At 40.1% G+C, this 20,629-nt stretch overlaps 1 protein-coding gene across 1 annotated transcript in view; it reads left to right on the top strand.

Moving 5' to 3' along the window:
• Window positions 1-20,629, top strand: part of LOC109987301 (gamma-aminobutyric acid receptor subunit beta-2) — a 60,911-nt gene that overhangs the window by 7,547 nt on the left and 32,735 nt on the right. The gene's annotated exons all lie outside the window — the stretch shown is intronic.

The raw sequence follows: 20,629 nt of genomic DNA on the forward strand, positions 1-20,629 counted from the left end.
CTTGTTCTTTATTTATGTACTTGGGATTTGAGGCACTGCGAGAAAAATGTTCACCTATATACTTTTCTTTTTCACCTCAAAACCTCTTCACAAAACCACATAGTTCACACTCAAAAAGCCTGGCAACAACCTGCTACACTTATTGACCATTCTTTAAAAATAAGACAAAACCATGAAACATACAAAGAATCTGTGTGTAGAAATTACATAAGAATCAAAAAAAAGGACAGTAATCCTATGCAGGAATAAGTCACAAGGGATGTTGGAGGAGTGGATGAATTGTGTGAGTGGAGTGCTGAAACAACCCATGCACCAACCTACATTATTCATGCTGTGAGGTTTAAATACATAAGCCTCCCTGTAGAGTTTTCATAATGCATTCAGATTACATTCATTTGTCACTTGAAGGCAGGAGATGGACATACATTAAGTGAGATTTCTGTATTCGGAAAAGAGGATTTTATGGCACCAGTGATAAGACATGTTTTCACATTAACAACCAGTAAACTAAATGTGCTGGATGAAGGTGCACGCCTTGATAGTGATCATGCTGGTTGAATTAGAAAGCCGACCTCACACTGTACAGTATGAAGAGGGCATTTACAGCACTCTAAATGCTCAAGTACTCGCATTACCTGCTGTGTCTGTAGGACGGCAGTCAAATCCCACGGCTGAATGAAATGACAAGTGATGGTAACACAACGTATGACTCCTTGAAGAGAGCTGTCCACAAGTCTGTGGTATCAGACACTTTGCTGTTTTGCACAATTCTGCTACATGTTTTCCACTGTCATTGCTGTTGTTAGCCGTGATGGTGGCTTGTACTCCGGCTCGACAAACACCATCGGCTCGCAGAAGCTTTCTTCTTCTTGATACAACCGTTATTTCGTTATTGGCGTGTCTGGACATAGGGCTAATCTTCTCCGCTCTAGTATATTCAGTTAGGCAAACCTAGAAAGCGCAGTGATAAGGTGAACTATCGTAGCTCATAACAATGTGTGCGCAAGCAATGAAACGTTACTCGGGTAATAACATCAAGTACTGTACTCAAGTACTGCAGTACCCGAGGACTCGTACCCATCTCCAATGAAGAGAATAGTGCATTACACAATAGAACAATGTGAGCATCTGTCTCCTTCTCCGGAATACTATTAAGCTGAGGTAAAAAAGATCCACTGTCGTCAACGTGGGCACAGCCGGAAGACTTGACATTTTGTTGTTTGTACTTCACACTGTCAGTTTTGGGAAAAAATAATAACTGATGCACACACAAAAAAGAAAAGCTGAATGATGTTTCAGCCTGTGAGTCAGACTCATTTTGTAGAGTGTTATTATCAAAGCAACACTGCAGCTCTACTGGATTAAAAATGACATGTTGGTTATACTCCATAGTTCATATCAGGTTAGGAGAGATCTTCCTTTCTGGTTTACTGCTTGTTAAAATGTGCCCCTTTTGAGGACATCTTTTCCACCTGTGGCATACAGTATGTTTTAATCCACAACTGAAAATAGTTCCTTAACAAATGTAGTATTTCCTCCTGTTAACTTCTGTACCTGGAATTGTTTAAATTGCTTTTTAAAAAAAACAAAAAAAAAAACATATCTGCCACCTTGTAAAAGTTGCTCTTTAAAGGAGTGATTTAAATAGACTAAACAATTGGGTCAAAGTGCCAAAGACAGGTTAGAGGGGATCATGTTATCCAAAAAGAAATCGCTTTGAAACAAAATCAATCAGATATGGGGGAAAAAATCCCAAAAGTTTGACAGGCAATAAAAGAAGAGCCAGGTATGATTAACATAATGACTCAGGTATTATATGAGGGGGGAGGGGGGGTGATAAAGGCTGGAACAGTAATGTCTGTGAAAACAAAGACAGTCTAGCAGAGGGTAACTGTGCGCTAACCCCATATAAACAGAATCTGTTACTCTCCTTACTGATGCTTGTTATATTTGGTTGTGCGGATAACTGAATGAGGTATGCGACCAAAAAAGTTGAAGAATAGCTGGTGTGGGAGAGAGACATTTTTGCATCTGAAAGAGGAAAACATTCAGAGAGGGTGGAATAGTGGGATGAACAGAGGCAGAAAAGGGAAGGGATGTAGACGGAGCAGCTGTCATCATGACAAGATTACCACAGGTTTTGGTGCAGTCAAAATCTCATAAGCTGTGTGTACAAAGATGTCTGGGTAAATGGTGAATTAGGCATTATTATGTCTGATCTCCATGCAGATATCTCTTTAAATATCGTGGGTAGACTAAAGTTTCTGCGGTTGTCCAAACTTTTTTCACTTTTTCATAAATGAATGAGCTCTATATTTACTTTTCCTCCTCATTTGAGCAAAAGTTGGATTCTTTACAAACTGCTGTCTTAATAATAATTTTGTTGCTCATTATTTGCTTTCTCCAACTCTTTTTACTCCAATTCTATATCTATCCATTTTTAAGTCTATACGGATGACCCTCTAGCTTTTACAAGTCAAAATATTTCCTTAGTGACTCCTAAATTAACCTTTTGTATCTAATACACCAAAAGTAATGGCAATCCCAACAGTCTCAGCTGCAATGTGTGTTAAGCGCTCTTTAGCAAATGCTAACAAGATAACAGGCGAAACCAAAATGTTAAAGTAAGGCCTACAGCAGTGGTCGATAGAGGTGCTCTCGGTCACCACCCTACAACTTTCCATAAGGAGAATGACAGACCTTCACTGATTGTGATTTTAAAAAATTAGTTTTCAATATAGGTTATACATACATTTACAAAATAAATGGTCAATTATTTATTAAAATGTATAATCTGCATTAAAAGTGTAGATTTAAAAACGTATTAAACACCATCGCTCTAGGGAGGCAGCAGATAGACATGTCCCATGAACTGAGACATAAAGAGCAAATCATGCAGTGTCACTGGATGAGAGCATTGACTGTTTATAAAGATGGATCAGAGAAGCAGACAAGCAGTTTTTTTTTAAGATTGTTTCCAAGAGTTTAGGAAACATATGCCTGTAAGAACAAATGTATAGGGTGTTGTTCGTTGAGTATGTTAAGTAAAATAGATCGTTTCCTAAGTTAAAATTATTGCTATGCTAGTTCTGTTTGCCAGAAAGAATGTTCAAGTATGTGTTAGCATCAAACACACCAAGCTAACATATACATTGCAGTCCATATGTGAGAAATGGTGCCCACCCTGGAGAACAATGCACCGGCTGCAACTTGCCTACAAAGTTGCAACCTTGGTTTAGCTGCTTTCATGTTAAAAGAAACATAGACACAAGGGGAACCCTTTATATAACTAAAATATCCTCTGTGATGTGGTGAAAAAAGCCTTCTTTTAGCTCTCTATTGCAAGCCAAGCTCTCTCTTACGCTGAAAGCTGACACAGTTAAGCCTCACTGAACCCTGCAGCAACACTTGGAAATCTTCATCATAATCTGAAACATTAATAAAAGAAATGACGTAGATCCATCACAATACACAGAGACACACACAAGCACACACATACATCACAAAGCACTAGCGTCATGAATATGTAGGCCTGCTGCTTAGATCGTTATTAATGTTACAGACAGTGCTTAATGTACAATTAGTACCGTAGCTCTAAATGTCAGGGGAAGGAAGGCGTGTAATCAATTCCCTCAGGTTAAACAAGCTCACTAGTTAAGCATCTGATTCACTGCTGCTTGTGACAATGAATGATGGGCTGGATGTTCAGCCATCAGACATCAGGCCAGTCCCTGCAGCTGTAGGTCTGTTAAGCAGCAACATCTTGTTGTCTTGTCAGTGGGGAATGGACAACATATTGCCATCGGGCTGGTCGCTCATTGCAGGGCAATAATTTCTGCACCTGTCCCACATCAAGCTGATGTTATTCCTTTGGTGCAGGGATGAGTATCCCTCTGATTCTCTCTCACTCTCCAGTTCTCCCTCGCTTCATGTTCTCTTTGCCTGTGTGTTAATGACACAAGGCTTGGACCCTGCTGCAGGGGGGATTACACAGAGTTACAAATCGAAGTGGGTTAATCGGCCGGCCTACCATTTCTGAAAGCGTCTCTCAGTTCACTGGCCCCACTGCTCTATTTGTATGTGTGCCATTGCTTACAGTTTGGTTTAGTCTTGGTGATGAAAACCCTTCTAATCACATTTGCTGAATTTCTCATGAACTTGTGCGTGTTGAACATCAGTGTAAACCAACAAATGGATGGAGGGGCTTTGACACAAGTGTTAAGTATATATGTAAATTCAGTTTTAAATCTAAAAATCAAAGATTATTCATGCATGACAGAGATGACTTAACAAAATGGAAAAAGGGCAAAATACTATTTTTTTGTAACCTTTATTGTATGTAAGAGACAATGAGATTGCATATAGGGTGCAAGCAAAGATATACATGAAGTTGCATGTTCAGTGCAACACTGTTGAGTTGTGGGGGGGCCAGAAGGGGCCATGTGGTAGGGTAGGAAGTATGGGTGTTGTATCTACACATATCTCACATCTATATCAGATCAGATATCAGATCTGTTATATAATTGTTGCAGTTTCAGATATATATATATATATATATATATATATATATCACCCTGCATTCTCAATGTCTCACTTCAGAGGATGACTTCAAAATGTCCCTTTGACATACTTCCTTGATATTGGCATTAGACTTGTTCAGCTCATGAATGAATTGTTGGCAAGAAAGGGTGAAACAGTTTCATAGAAAGTACATGTTGTAAGAAGAGTTAAGTCAGGGTCAGAGTAGAAGAAAGGAAAAGTATGGATGAGGACATCATACAGACACAACATGAGCTTTAATCATTTTTGCATAAACTCCAAAACACATTGTGGTCCACTTCTGCCTCAAGTAAGCATTCCTGTGTTTCGCAGTGGGGAGAACACTCATCATTGTGTAGGACCTATCTTTAGATTGTTAATCAAGGTAGCATGTCCAGACTGACACACTCAGCATGATATTCCATTAAGTGTCGAGTGAAGAGTAGAGTGGGATTGCTTCATTTCAAGTCATCCATCCGCAGTGACCTAACAAAGGTCAAAACGTGTGTGCATTAGGTGTATGACTGTTAGAGATGAGCCCAAATCCCAATATGAATTCGCAAAGCACAGATAATGAGATGGATACAGCTCTTTTTCACATCAAAAAAATTGTTGTCACAACAACACGTTATTATCCGTATACTTAAATGACCCTCACTGTCTCGTATTGGGGGAGGATTCATTAATAGGTTGGCACTGAGAGCCTTGTGTCTCGCAAACAGATTTCTTTAACCCCCTCACAAACTATACAATAGAATTAAGCTTTAGAGCTTTTTGTTTTTAACTGTGTTCTTTTCCTCCACTCAAAAAGCTATAATAGTTACTTGATTTAACTCAAGTTCTATGAGTATGTGGGTAGCTATGGAGGAGGAGAGAGGAAAAGGCTATGAGTAGCTACTGCAGACAGGCGCTATCGTTGGCTATTTGCAATTCCACTTGGCAACAATCACCTGGATTACTTTTGATACGATGCAAAGTGTCTAAATAATGTGATTGAGACAAGATTTGAGGTTGCACCATTTTACTTTTGTATATGATTTCTATGTGGCATATCTAGGTGGGAGAATTATGCTTGCTTGCATTTGACTAACTGTGATTTGTGTTTCGATGTATTGGATTAACTAACATACATTATTGACATACTGTGGTGGGTTGAAGATCAAATGGCCTTGGATTTACTCGTCTATGTTCACTTGAAGCGGAACAAACTTCCACAGGACTCCGAAGTAAAACTGATAAAACAAATTCCTTTAAGCCACAGTTTTGTTAAACAATCTTACTGGATGATTCAAAGTCAAGTTCTCCTAATCAATGAACTATACCACGGTAAAGAAACCATGTGGCTCGGTCCTTAATTGATCCTCAACTGCCTGAAACCAGTCTAAACCTCCCACAGCACTAAAGAGCGCTCTCTCTCTTAAAGTGACGGTAACCTACCTCACTGCTCTAACAGAAATACCATACTGCTTTTAACTTTACAGAAAATCGACATGAATTAAATCAAATTACCTTTAGCTGACTTTTAATACATTTTTTTTTTTTTTTTTACACTGCTTATTTATTTACTTTAACATGTATGAATGTAACTTGGCTCCTTCACATACATTTGTACTTTCTCTATCAAGCAGTGATTTCATACTGATTTGACCACTTTTACCTGTGCAAGGGGAATATTAGTAATCTCTGGCCTGCTTCCAAGATTTGGAAGGTTCTCAACAGTGCAACCCTAAGGCCTAAGTATTGTCACTTATAGAGGTAAGGTAATCAGATGAGTTCATTTTGTTTGTGTAGATCCCCCATCTACACAAAGCAAAAGGTTTTAAAGGGTTGGTATCTTTCAAAAAGTAGCATTATTTTGAAAGTAGCATTCCCTCAGTGCGCTGTCTACACCCACCCCTCCTCACTGTGCTCCCTCAAAAGCCACGCCCCCCTCACATTTCTGCAAATATTTTATTATATCTTTTCATGGGACAACACTGAAGAAATGACACTTTGATACAATGTAAAGTAGTCAGTGTACAGCTTGTATAACAGTGTAAATTTACTGTCCCCTCAAAATAACTCAACACAAAGCCATTATTGTCTGAACCGCTGGCAACAAAAGTGAGTACACCCCTAAGTGAAAATGTCCAAATTGTGCCTAAAGTGTCAATATTTTGTGTGGCCACCATTATTTTCCAGCACTGCCTTAACCCTCGTGGGCATGGAGTTCACCAGAGCGTCACAGGTTGCCACTGGAATCCTCTTCCACTCCTCCATGACGACATCACGGGAGCTGATGGATGTTAGAGACCTTGCGCCCCTCCACCTTCCGTTTTAAGATGCCCCACAGATGCTCAATAGGGTTTAGGTCTGGAGACATGCTTGGCCAGTCCATCACCTTTACCCTCAGCTTCTTTAGCAAGGCAGTGGTCGTCTTGGAGGTGTTTTTGTGGTCGTTATCATGTTGGAATACTGCTCTGTGGCCCAGTTTCCGAAGGGAGGGGATCATGCTCTGCTTCAGTATGTCACAGTACATGTTGGCATTCATGGTGCCCTCAATTAACTGTAGCTCCCCAGTGCCGGCAGCACTCATGCAGCCCCAGACCGTGACACTCCCACCACCATGCTTGACTGTAGGCAAGACACACTTGTCTTTGTATTCCTCACCTGGTTGCCGCCACACACACTTGACACCATCTGAACCAATTAAGTTTATCTTGGTCTCATCAGACCACAGGACATGGTTCCAGTAATCCATATCCTATGTTGTTTTCTTTTGCATCATCTTTAGAAGAGGCTTCCTTCTGGTACGACAGCCATGCCGACCAATTTGATGCATTGTGCGGTGTATGGTCTGAGCACTGACAGGCTGACCCCCCCCCCCCCACTCCTTCAACCTCTGCAGCAATGCTGGCAGCACTCCTACGTCTATTTTCCAAAGACAACCTCTGGATATGACGCTGAGCACGTGCACTCAACTTCTTTGGTCGACCATAGCGAGGCCTGTTCGGAGTGGAACCTGTCTTGTTAAACCGCTGTATGGTCTTGGCCACCGTGCTGCAGCTCAGTTTTCAGGGTGTTGGCAATGTTCTTATAGCCTAGGCCATCTTTATGTAGAGCAACAATTCTTTTTTTCAGATCCTCAGAGAGTTCTTTGCCATGAGGTGCCATGTTGAACTTCCAGTGACCAGTATAAGAGAATGTGAGAGTGATAACACCAAATTTAACACACCTGCTGCATTCACACCTGAGACCTTGTTACACTAACGAGTCACATGACACCGGGGAGGGAAAATGGCTATTTGGGCACTATTTGGACATTTTCACTTAGGGGTGTACTCACTTTTGTTGCCAGCGGTTTAGACATTAATGGCTTTGTGTTGAGTTATTTTGAGGGGACAGTAAATTTACACTGTTATACAAGCTGTACACTGACTACTTTACATTGTAGCAAAGTGATTTATTAATTTCTGGCAGGACCTAAAGACAATTTCAACCAAAGTCTTAAAAAGTGTATCTGGAGAAAATTAACAACCCCGCCTGTAAAGCTGAAGAGAAATTTCATAAAGCTCTACTTTAAAAAAAACAGAGAACACAGTGAATTGGAAAGGGCTTGTATCTGATTTCTGCAAGATAAATGTGTTTTTGAAATATGTATTGATCTGTGTGTTTCTTACAAGCTGAAAAGATTTACCCACAAGGTTCTGCTGTTCTGGCCTGTCATCAAAGCCTTATAATTGGTCTTGTGGGTCACTGTGGTTTGGCTCGTGTCTGGCCTCACACTACGATTTCACAGTGCGTGGAAACTCATACTGCTAGTTGTCAATAGAGGAAAAAGTCTGCACTCTGCAGTATATTCTGTTTTCTCACAGCTTGTCAAAACACAGGAAGTTGTTAATGGCCAAACAGGAGGGATTTGCGGGTGTGGATTGGTTTTCACAGCAGCCGAACATGACACTGAGAGCTGATAATGGGATAGCCTTTGTAGGGATAATGATGCCACTGGCCTATGTTTGGAGATACTTTTTCCATCACTTTTCTTTTTTCAGCTTTCACCAACTGTTATCTTATATAAATGATGTACTGGTGTACAATTTGAGTGCAGTGTTGTGATGTGCAGAAACCACACAAAAAAAACAAATCATAGCATTCACAGCCTTGTTGTTTGTGGTCTTAGGTTAATGCTTCCTTTGTAGTTCTCTCTCTCTAGGATTCTAGGAAGTGGTACATTTGGGATAATGAAGCCGACTACAAGTGCGCCTGTTGCGCTATTAAAGGGAGGTTTTACGTCAGCACTGACGCTTAAGATGATGCCTGGAACAATTTCCAGCTTTTAATTATTCAGCCTTATATTGTCAGCTGTGGGAGTGTATTCAAGGATAAGAGAGGAAGAGAAAGGAAGCCCTGGATGAGGAGGTTAAACAGGCATGTAAGTGTTTTTAAATGCTTTCCTTCCAGTTGCTAAAAATTTCACCCACGTGTGCATCTCCCACTCACGGAGATTGCATGCAAGAAATATGAGTTCTTAAATAAGTGTCTGTATATCTGCTTGTTGTCGGTACACTGATGCACTTACGATTTCCTACATTTGTTCTAGATGACTATGGTACTGCAAAATGAAGTTTTACTTGGCTGGCAAGTTGTGGTAGAAAACCCAAAACACAACTGTTTTTCTTTGGTGTAAAACATTTAATTAGTAGTTTCCAGCTGTTTATATAGCCTGTCAGCCCATTTTTAAATCATTAACAAACTTAACAGTTTAGAAAATAAAGACATTATTTTTAAGTTTTGATAGATTTATTTTAACCAAGGTGGAAACACTTTGAATGTAACAGGATTTGTAGATCTTTTTTGTTCTGTCGACAATCGAAATGGAAAATTAAAAACAAGTGTACAATCTTGATCTCTCTTTCCAGTTAAACAGGTCGGTTAGGGTGACATGAGGAGAACATCTCCCCTGGAAAACAAATAACATTGTGAGGATTAGTGTTGACTACCATGTTTGTGCTGTTTTTTGTCAGATGCACTTTTCATTCCAGAGTACGACGGGTATTAAGGCATCTTCATGCACACGTCAATGTATTTTTTGGGCCATTTTTGCCTCTTTTTGATAGGACAGCTGAAGTGAGATGGGGGATGCTGGGAGGAGAGAGTGGGGAATGACATGCAGCATTCAAATTCACGGCTGCTGTGACGTGGACTACATACAGTGTGGCATACTACATACTAAGTTATCCGGCGCCCGACGTCTATGTATTTTTGGCTGTTGCTTGTATGAAACCAAAATTATTTTTAATTCCTAAACTTATTCTCTGAAGCTGGACAAAAATCTGACAATGTTAGTGCCATTCAGACAAAAGTGCTAAAGACATTAAAATGAACTTACTTTGTCCCCACTGGTTATAAATTCCTATGAGCTCACAGCGCAACCTTTGCCATAGTTGCAATAGGGTGGAGGTGAATTTGGAACACTTAAAAATAAGGCAAGGCAATTTTATAAAATGTATTTTAACCAATTATATAAAATTGCCCAGCTCCAAGTTTCAGCTTTATTTGCTTTGTGTATCAGATGGCACTCGGCTTCAACCTTTGTTAACCCAATCTTTGTTTAGTTTACTAAAAATGGTCCCAATGGCTGATATGGTTTAGAACTGCCTCAATACAGTGGATGTATAAGAAGACCGTAATGTCTTAAAGTCTTCAGCAGAGTTTATGTAATGATTTTAGAAACCAACAGTAATTCCAACATTCCCCTTAGCTAACTGGTCCACTGCTGGTGTAGTGATAACACCAGAGTCCACTGTTTGATAGGTTTGCCAGGTTGCACACGTATTCTTTCTCTCCTACCCACACAAACTCTAAAGCTGACACCCTCTTAAAGCACCCCTGCGTCTCTTGTAGGTCAGTCCCACTGTGAGGAGATATTGCTTCTTTGTGGGTGTCCTTGCTCAAGGAGATACTGTATGCAGGCCATCAAATCCAAACACACACAACCCGGCACACCACACAAAGGAAAGGACATTCACTCAGATACACAAGTGTAAACTTAATTTGTGGTTACAGGCACAGGTTGATAACCAGTTTCGTTTGTGTACTTACACAGGCTCCATACGTGCCATCGATCCACACAAGTCTATATATTGCATTATCTTATTGTTGACAATGTGTGGATGTGCTGTGGGCTTCTTGGTACCCTCTTTGAATAGCAATAGGCTCCTTTCCCCGGACTTCCATAATGCATGAGACGTGGGACTCTTCTTGTGGATCAGTGTGTTTGTGTTTATTGAGAATGTGGGAGTGAAAGGACAGCTGTCAAAAGCCCCGGCAGCAGCAGAAAGGCAGATATTTGGCATGGTTTTTTTTAGAAGAAAACATACTGAAACATGCACCTATACAACGTGTGCAGTTATGACACCCACACACACACACGCATGCATTATCTCTTAAGTGAAGAAAGTGAAGTGGCACAAACAACCTTTTCTTTTTCTCAACCTTTTAGGTCAGCTTACCTTCTATCAAGTGTAAATGACAGCTGTGAAACCTTCATCAAAATCCTCTCTGTCTTCCAGAGGGATTCAAAAGCACCCTAATAATCTGGGCCTTGCTCTTCCATGTCTTTTCTTTCCCATAAACCCCTCTGACTGACACACACACACACACACACACACACACACACACACACACACACACACACACACACACACACACACACACACACACACACACACACACACAGACACACTGCATCCCCCCCTCTTTGAATTGCCACTCCACTCTACTCCTCTCCAGGGACACAAAAAGGCCTGCAGATGCTCCAATCGACTCTAATAAATTGCATGTAGTCAGTTGAGCTGTGTGGCTGCCAACTGGCAGAGCTCTGAACCCCTGCTTTGGGAGAGCTCTGAGAAAAAGGAAAAAAAAGGTTGCTCTAAATTTGATTCACCCTCAGCGGTGAGCTCTTTTGAAAGCTATGTCCAGGCAGGAGTAAATGATGAGCATTGAAGAAAAGGGGATATATAGACGGAGAGAGAGGGATGAGAGACAGCGAGAGAGAGAGAGAGAGAGAGAGAGAGAGAAGGGAGCAGTATGATGGAAATGAAGGTTAGACAAAGTACATGTAAACAAACAAGCGTCAGTCATCTAGTTTCCGACATGGCATAAACTTAGGAGAATGTCTTCAGGGAAGAAAAATACAAAACCGTGTACTGAGCCTAAAAGCTTTGGTCAGAGTAATGTCCTTACGAGAATTCAATATCAAGACCTTCACAACACACAAACAAGCACACATTCACTCCACTCAGTAACTGCATTTTTCACTGTTATTCAGAGATCCAGCCAGGGATCTACTACATAGCCACTTGTAGGATTATAGATTAGCTCTTTTCATAAAAGCATCAAGCAGCAAAGTCACTTAGAGGGTTGTCTTGCTAATTTACAAACTTATCTGTCTGTCCATATTATGTAAAAAGCTTTCTCTTTGTCTCAGTCCAGCTTCAAAATAAGTTCTTCTTCTACTATACTACTACTGTTGTTGGGTGTAGCTGGTGGTATAGGAATACAACAGGTGATATTTTTAGCATTAATTTATAGTATCTGTCTTAAATAGAGAAATAATCTGCCCAGTAACAATTGCCATTATTATTCTACTCTGTTTTGAATGACATGTTAGAAACAGTGATTTTAATAAATCAGTCAATCTAGTGATTCATTATCTTAAAGCAGTTAGAACTTGACTGTCATTTATTTGAGTGATGTACAAATGTGGTTTAAATTTGAATTAAAAGGAATAAAAGGTAAATAAGCGCTATGTTAAATTTTATTACCAATTTGTTTTTAAACTGGGCGTCTCTGTTGGACATAATTTGTAACAGGCTGATTTCAAATACCTTCAAACATGTCCATCATAGTATTTTTGTGACTGGTATGTTCTGTCTATGTCGCTATATTTTAAGAATTGTGTTGAAGCTGTCAGTTTTCCTGTTGTTGTTTAAATATATATATTGCCATTATTTATTCTGGAGCAAATGGGCCACATGAAACCCCTGCAGCAGTGCCTGCATGCTCTCCTGTTGCAGATTTACGCCATGCAGTGCACAAGCTGTTCCAGATAGAGCTGAATTGTAAAGACTGCATACACAGATCTCCAGAGACTGTTATATATGTCACTCTGCTCTGTGGGGATCGGTATGTTTATTATTAGGCGTCTTTGGAAAGGCTGTGCCCTATGTCAGGTTCCTCGTACCCTGTCGCTGATGGCATAAGGACCGGGTGAGACAGGAAATTGAAAGCCACTTGTTGTTAGAGGACTTTTTGGAGGAACTGAAGTAGGGGGATGACGGAGTGTGGTATGGACAGATGGCTAAGTGGTGGAGGGATCACATTTCCTCTCAGCTCTATCGGAATTTCAAAAAGGAGGATGAGAGGAAGAAGAAAGATGGACGTGTAGGGTAGGGGGAGAGTGGGACTCCGAGGCAGACTGCTTTTGCATTCAGTCCCACACTTCAAGGTCAGTGCACTATAGAAATAATTCATAGCAAAATATACCTCTTTTATGGGTTTCATGTTTCCCCTAAAAAGAGTTAGAAAATATTAATCATATCAAACCCAAATCATAATCACGTAATTTTTCAGAATTTGTCAAATATCCACTCCATCCATTTGTTAACAATGATTTTCTTGACATCAATGCAAAATTGACCCCTTTTTGAAAATGGCTATACCCATGCATTATGCCTGCAAGCTTTTTGAAGGATAAATTGAAGTCTGCAGCTCCATCCAGCACCCTAGAGATTGATCCAACACCTGTCATGTTCTCTAGACGGCTCCCTGGGCTCTGTCTGTTTAGCCGTAATGATCTAAGCTATTCACACTCAGCATGTGTTAACTCTTCCTTTTTTCTTTTTTTTTTGCTCTTATCACATGCAAATAGATGCAACAGAACCTCCCCTGAGATTGAGCTGCAAACATGGAGAGGGAACATATAAGAGAGAGAGGGAAGCCATAGGGGGAATGAAATGGAAGGAAACTTGTGTGAAAGAATAGGGAGATGAAAAAGAAGAAAAATCACACGAAAGAAAGGGGTAAAAAAAGAATGATAGGGCACATGAGAAGAGGGATAAAAAGAGAGAGGGTTGAGGAAGGTAGCAAAGGGAGGTCATTGCTGGTGCTGAAATCAGAGACTGGAAGTGAAAGGCTATGAGAATAAAAGCAATTTGCATCACTGCTCCACTGAGCTTTCCAGTGCCTTTCATTTACCCAGCCTTATAAAAACCCTACAACACCCCTCTCGACCCTCTTTTCCTTCCAGCAAACTCACCACACCATTCCACGGCACTCAAATGGAAAAACCAGCTTCAAGGGGATACTGCGGGAAGAAAGAGACATACAAAGTACTCGCTGTTTAGTCATCCTCATTCTCTCCCCTCTCCGTTCTCTCTCCCTGCAGACTTAAAGCCCCTCTTTTCCTTCCTCGGTCCACATCATCCTCCCATCACATTTCATCAACCCCCTAACTGTTCTCCATCATCTCCTGGTCCATTTTTTTAGTCTTTCCCTCAATGCCATTTATGTTTTTTCATTTGGCCTCACGTTTTAGTTCATACTCTTTTTTTTGTACCCGCCATGTAATAAGAAAAAAAAAACTTTTGATCTAGATTCATGTTTCATTGAGGAGGGCCTCTAGTGGAGATGTAAAGCATGACTCTTGTCCCTCAGAGTGTAGTTCACAAGTGTGATGTCAAAGATTAAAAAAATCACATTGAAACCATGAATACCTCCCCACATTATTTATGTTACACCACTATATGACATGATTTAAAGTTATTTTAACCATTTGTATTGCCATTTTTTTACCATATCTTTTAACTCAACATTAATTGTATCAATCAATAAATCATTATTTGTATGGTGCTAATTCATGACAAATGTTTTAAATATTAGCACGGAATTTTTAATTTTGAAACATTAATAAAATAAAAGTGGCACAAACCTCTAGCAAAACCAGACTAATATGGAACAGCAGTCTGCTGCAACTGTGTTGGCCTTAGTAGGATTCCTGATAATATTATTAGGATATTAATGCTTTATAATATAATTTCTTCATACTTTTTGCAGACCAATAGGGACCATGTGATGCTTTGGTGGGCAACAGATTAGTGGACAGGACATTGGAGGATATAGATTGAGGCAAACAGTTTTAGATTGTAGATATTTAAGGCTAATTGGTTGAGCGAGCAAGTCTTGACATATGCTTAATAGTGGCTCATAATCCTATTTCAATCAGGAGAGACTTAATTGAGAATGATCAATTATTTATTTACAATAAATGTGCAACAATTTAATTTTGAATGTGCAAAGTCTTTGGGGGATTAGACTCCATCGTGACGACTTCCCACTCGGAAGGTAATGAAGCCGACAGCAGGCTAGGAGACCCCCCTATGGAGTCTAGACACTGGTGGTGGTGAAGAGGAATGGAGGCTATGATGAGCCTGAATCTGGACTCTGCTGAGCTGGAATGGAGGTGACTGGGGCGGTGGTGGGTTGCAGCGGTTGCCCTGAAATGACAGGATGACTGTGGAAGAGAGAGAACTGTTTTAGCATTTTGCCGCAGCAGGATGATTGGTTGAGAGAGGTTGTGCCCGAATCTGTTTGGTTAATTACTTAAAGAATAAACGCCCATTATCAGCTGATCACCAGAGAAGGGAGACAGAGGAAGTAGTAGGGGGAGTGGATTAGGTTGAATTAAAGAGTGGAAGAATATAACCAGTCTTCCTGTCTGAACTTACGCTGAGCTCCATAAGATATACTTACAAATCCTTTTCGCATTACAGGAACCTACAGGTAGTAAGGATGGGGTACGAGTACTCTTTGTTGATGTAATTCACCAACCTTTCAGTACTAGCACATCCGTTTTTCCTTAACCACTTGCGCTTAAACCACAAGGAGAAACAAGCAGAGATAGAAACAGGCAGTCTCACTTCACATCATTTGTAACCCTGTTCGCGCACATCGTTTTGATGATACCAGAGGGAAGACACAGATTAGCTAATCATGTAGTAACGAAAATGGTGTCCAACGTTTTTCTTTTCTTTATTACGGAAAAAAGTATGTGATTAGAGAGTACTCTTTCATGAGGTCATGTACTTGAGTGTAAAGATGACTGTAAATGTGCATGCCTAACAGGTAGTCAATAAATCATATCATATTCAATATTAATATCCATTAGCCTTACACTGTTTGGCTGCCTGAAGGCTTGACTGAAGTTTACTCTGTGGAAGTAGCACTGTCTGTAAACTCTGACATTGTCTGAGAGATCCGCCCACACAGTGACTCTGGCTGTAAAATGTACCCTTTGAGTTATGAAACCAAAAGTTAAAAGTTTCCCAAAGTTATTTTGGGAACACATCATCTGAGCTAGATTGTAGAGTGTGTAGGCTGGGCTTTGTCACAAATTATAGGTTCAACTACAGGACATATAGAGCTCATACTGTTAGTGCAGTAAGCAAAATAAGATCAACTTTATTGATCCCCTATTGAGAGACGTTCACTAACATGATGTTTGTGCAATAGCTCCAGATTATAACTGTTCATTTCTGGCCATAGCTACTTTGCAATCCGCCACCAAGCCACCAGCTTTTAATCCAATTTTTCCTGTAAATGTTTTTTTTCTAGTACTAGATCTGGAACAGAAATTGACTTTTGGAATACACAAAATTGGAAAAACTGGAATGTCTGACTTCCCTAGTTCTTCTATTCTAAGATACAATATGTCAAATTGTTACGCTACATTTTTTTTAAATTGACTTAACATGTGTCATATATTTTTATTGAGTACTTACATTACATCAAATATTTCCAGCAGTTATCAAACCCAGAGAAATCCTTAATTTTATAGTTGTAACGGAACATGTCTCGTTAAGGCAGGCGCAAAGGCTGCAACATATGCTAGTGGGAACTGCTACTGAAAGCTGCTGTATTGTTGCTGTATGTAGTGCTGTGATAAACATGTAATGTAAATGATACTTGACTACATCAGCTGTTAGGTAAACAAATTATCTTCCAATGGTCTTTTCTACCCATTTGTTTTTAATACAGTCAACTCTGTGTTCGTTTTTCTGGGGGTGGGAGTGAAGTTGCATATAGAATCACTGTCATGATTCCCAGGCAGCCTGGACTTCACCTTTTGTTCTTGTATTGGTTGAGCACCCCCAGGCAGCAGAATTTACATACAGTTCTTTCAAGAGGATTTCACTACCTAGGTTCAAAATTATTATTAATGTTATTTGTTTTTTAACCCGAAGTGTAAATATCAGTTTAAAGTTTACATATGGCTTATACTACTTTCACATCAGTTACATTTAGTCATATGACTTCTTGAGTCTTGACAAAAAAAACAAAAAACAATTTCAGGTGATAAAATTAAGAAATTGTTGTCGTTGTTTTTTTTTTCAAAAGGGAGATTTTCATGAATGACAGACATGAGCTTAAAGTTTTCAGTGTTTTTTCTTAACCTGCACTGAAAATGTTATTTTTGAAGGACTTGTATTACTAAATTCTATAACTCAGACTTTGTTACTCTAAATATTTTATTCCTGGATGAGGGAACATTTACACAGCAGGAAGTGTTCTGCAGAACTGGAAATTAGATCTAATGGATTCTCACACTCTGCACAAGCTTGAGTTTGGGAATATAATAATGATCACTCTGGTTTCTGCTCCTCTTAGCTGCCTGTCAGGATAGCATATTCTGCTCTCATACATGAACATGACTCCCCCTGTATGCTTCTCTGTCTCCTTTCCTTCCGCTTTTTTATTCTGCACCATCTTTCTCCCCCCAACATTGTTTATATACTGGTGCTCATTATGACTGCTGTTATGACAGCCTCCCTTGCACTTACACGCACACAGCCGCCGCAGTTATTCTGCAGATTTACAACCTCCTCCTCCACCACCCACAGAGAGAGAAACAGAGAGGCACACTATAGCTGTCTAGGAGGAGAGCTTTATGTTCACAGTAAACTAGCCACAGTGGCACCACCACAGAGTCCGTCCCACAAAGCAAACCACAAGCAGACAGTGCTGCAATAATAGGCTCTCAGGGATGACAATGGCAACAGTCACTCAGTTTATAAGTACGTCCCACGTCACACAGCACCTTCTTACTCCAACATCCCTGTCAGTTTTCTTCACAGCTACTTAAGAGTACTTTAGATTGCTAGAGTGCTGCGGAGGAGTGCGCATATGCTAGAGTGGCTGATGGCTTTAACAAATGATGCTTATTATGAGTGCTAAGTGATGTGATACACAAGATCAGGACTCTTGTTATCCAATCCCTGCTGTCACATTTTGCAGAGGACACTTTAGAGTGCAAAAATCACAGCTGTATTTAAATAATAATAATGTATACTTTATTGATCCCACGAGGGGAAATTTGTTTTTACACTTTGTCTAGTTAACATGCTACACAAACATAGGCTGAAGTACACACATGCACATGCACAAACAAGATCCTATGGACATGCACTATTGGAGAGGTTTCAGAGTGAGGGGGCTCCCCATAGTGGGCGCTCCTGAGCTGGGTTAGGTGCCTTGCTCAAGGGCACCTCTGCAGCGCTCAGGAAGTGGCCTGGCACCTCTCCACCTACCAGGCCAATTTCCGGACTTAGTCTGTGCCAGGACTTGAACCAGCGACCCTCCTATTCCCAACCCAAGTCCCTACAGACTGAGCTACTCTCCCTGTTCAGTGATTGGCTGTGATCTCGTAAGAACATCAAAACAACATACAAAGAAAATAACACACATTTATGTACCCGCACATCAACAACATCATGCAAAAAAAAAACAGTATCAAAAAAATACTAATGAATAGTTGTTGCTGAGATGGATAGCACTAATGTGATTTCTTGATGTAGTGTCTAATCAGTCAGTTTCATGCACAGCTGCTTGAGCAGTGGTCCAAAGCTTCTAAATACTGACATCAGTGTGGCACCTGCAAAGCTCCACTGTCAATTTAAAAAAAAAAAAAGTAAAGCAGTCAGGTTAGCAATAATAAATCAGCTTAACTGTGATATCTGTCTAGATTAAACTTGCTGAGGAAAATTGAATGTGCCTCAGGTTGTAAAATGGTTGCATTTCAGTTATGTATAGGCAAACTACTTCTAGGTACATTAACCGATAAGAACATCAAAATCACACCTAAGTTATTACAGGCTGAGTATCTATTTAACTACTGCACACTGACATAGACATAATGCAGATGCAATTTTCGGTGTCCACATTTCTTACAAGACTCGAGGAGATTCTTTGTGCCTGTGCGAGTAGGTGCCCTCAAGAGGGGCAGAGGAGCCTCCCTGATGTTTCATACATCAGAGTAAACCCTCCTTCCTATTTGTTGCTGGGCATTGATGAGTGCAGTTGAGATAGTTACAAACTATAGTTAGAACTACATGGCAACAAGCTTCTCTTCAGCCAAATTCGCTGTGGTGCACAGCATGCGAGAGAGAGTGGAGCGTGAGCTGTTACATAACCACCAAGCAGGGATTGAAGTGTTGGGAAGGCAGCACGTGTAGCCAATGATCTTTGGTGCTAAAATAAGGCCAGCCAAATATCAGACCCTTAGTTCTTTTGTAGAGAGAGATATTTTTGATTCTGTGAGGAAAAAAATGATCTGCCTCATTAAGCTTCAGATGTACCACTTCAAATGCTTTTCTCTGAACCAAAACAAACAAGACATTCAGGATTTAAGTGCACATTGGAAAAGGGACTGCACAATCAAAGGTACAAGTTTTGACCTGTATCAAGGATTTACCTAAATCACTCTATTCCAAGTCCAATTATAGAGCTGAACACTAGAGTTGCCACTGTTTATTTCTTTAGAAAAACTCAACTTTTAAACCCATATTTGCCAGCACCCCAAGCCAAATAGGGTGTACACAACAACAACAACAACAACAACAACAACATGACAAAACCTATTAGAGTCAAACAAGTTTTTCACTGATGGAAGCTGCTCCTGTTTCTCTGACTTCATCCAGTCAATATCCAAGCCTCTAGATCCCAAGGTGCTGTGGGTTGTCAGATCTGTAGCCGACGGGCATTTCAAAAATGCATGTTCAGCCTCTTTGCCAGGAAGCGGATGTGCCAGTCATGACAAAAAAAAAAGTTCCACGCGACAGCAAGTTTATTTAACTTAGTTTTCCATGTTTGATTGGTAAGCGTCTTACTTCAGTGAGCTACATGAGCATCTGACTGCTTGCTCGACTGTTTTATCGTGTCCTAGATTTAGCATCAGGGAATTTTACTGCAAGCAATCAAACTTGCTCTGAATGTTTATGAAATATTAACCTAAAGTATTTGATGCAGGTTTTGTGGCACCAGATGAAGATGCATCCTTGAGTTTAATCACAACCAATAACCTGAATGGTTGTGATCATAATTTAAGAGTATACAGTTTATATCAAGACCTTTTTTTTTCATCAATTGTTATTCATTTTCTCATAAAAGTTTGCAACGCTGTAATTTTTTTCTATTTCAAACCTATGTTGCGTCATAGCCAGAACGTTCCCAATTTGAATCCCTGCTCAGGACTTTCTGTGTGGAGTTTTCATGTTCTCCTGATGCATGCATGGCTTCTCTCTGGTTACTCCGGCTTCCTCCTGTCATCCAAACTCTTAATTGCCTGTATGTATTAAAGTGAGTTTGACTGGTTGTTTGTCACTGTATGTCAGCCCTGTGATTGCCTCTCACCCAGTGACAGCTGGGATTGGCTCCATGCCCCCACATCCCTGACTGAGTGAAGTGGTATAGATTATGTATGGATGTATGGATGATGGATGTATGGCAGGATGGAATGAACCCTACATCAATACATCCATTTTTTTTGTGGTGCCAAATGGAAACAAAAATAACAAGGCTTTCCTCGGCAATAATATACTGCATGGACAGGTTTTCTATGCATAAGGGGAGATATTTCTGAAGTTTTTCAAAAGGATGTGTACACTGTCCATACTGTATCTAGTTTAAGAAACATGCATATTTTGTCTATTACACTTTGATGTGTGAGCATTCTCATGTTAATCAGATGTATACAATCCCTTCAAAAGCTCCTTGC

Source organism: Labrus bergylta, chromosome 14 (genome assembly GCF_963930695.1).
Source record: "Labrus bergylta chromosome 14, fLabBer1.1, whole genome shotgun sequence".
Classification (NCBI taxonomy): Eukaryota; Metazoa; Chordata; class Actinopteri; order Labriformes; family Labridae; genus Labrus; species Labrus bergylta.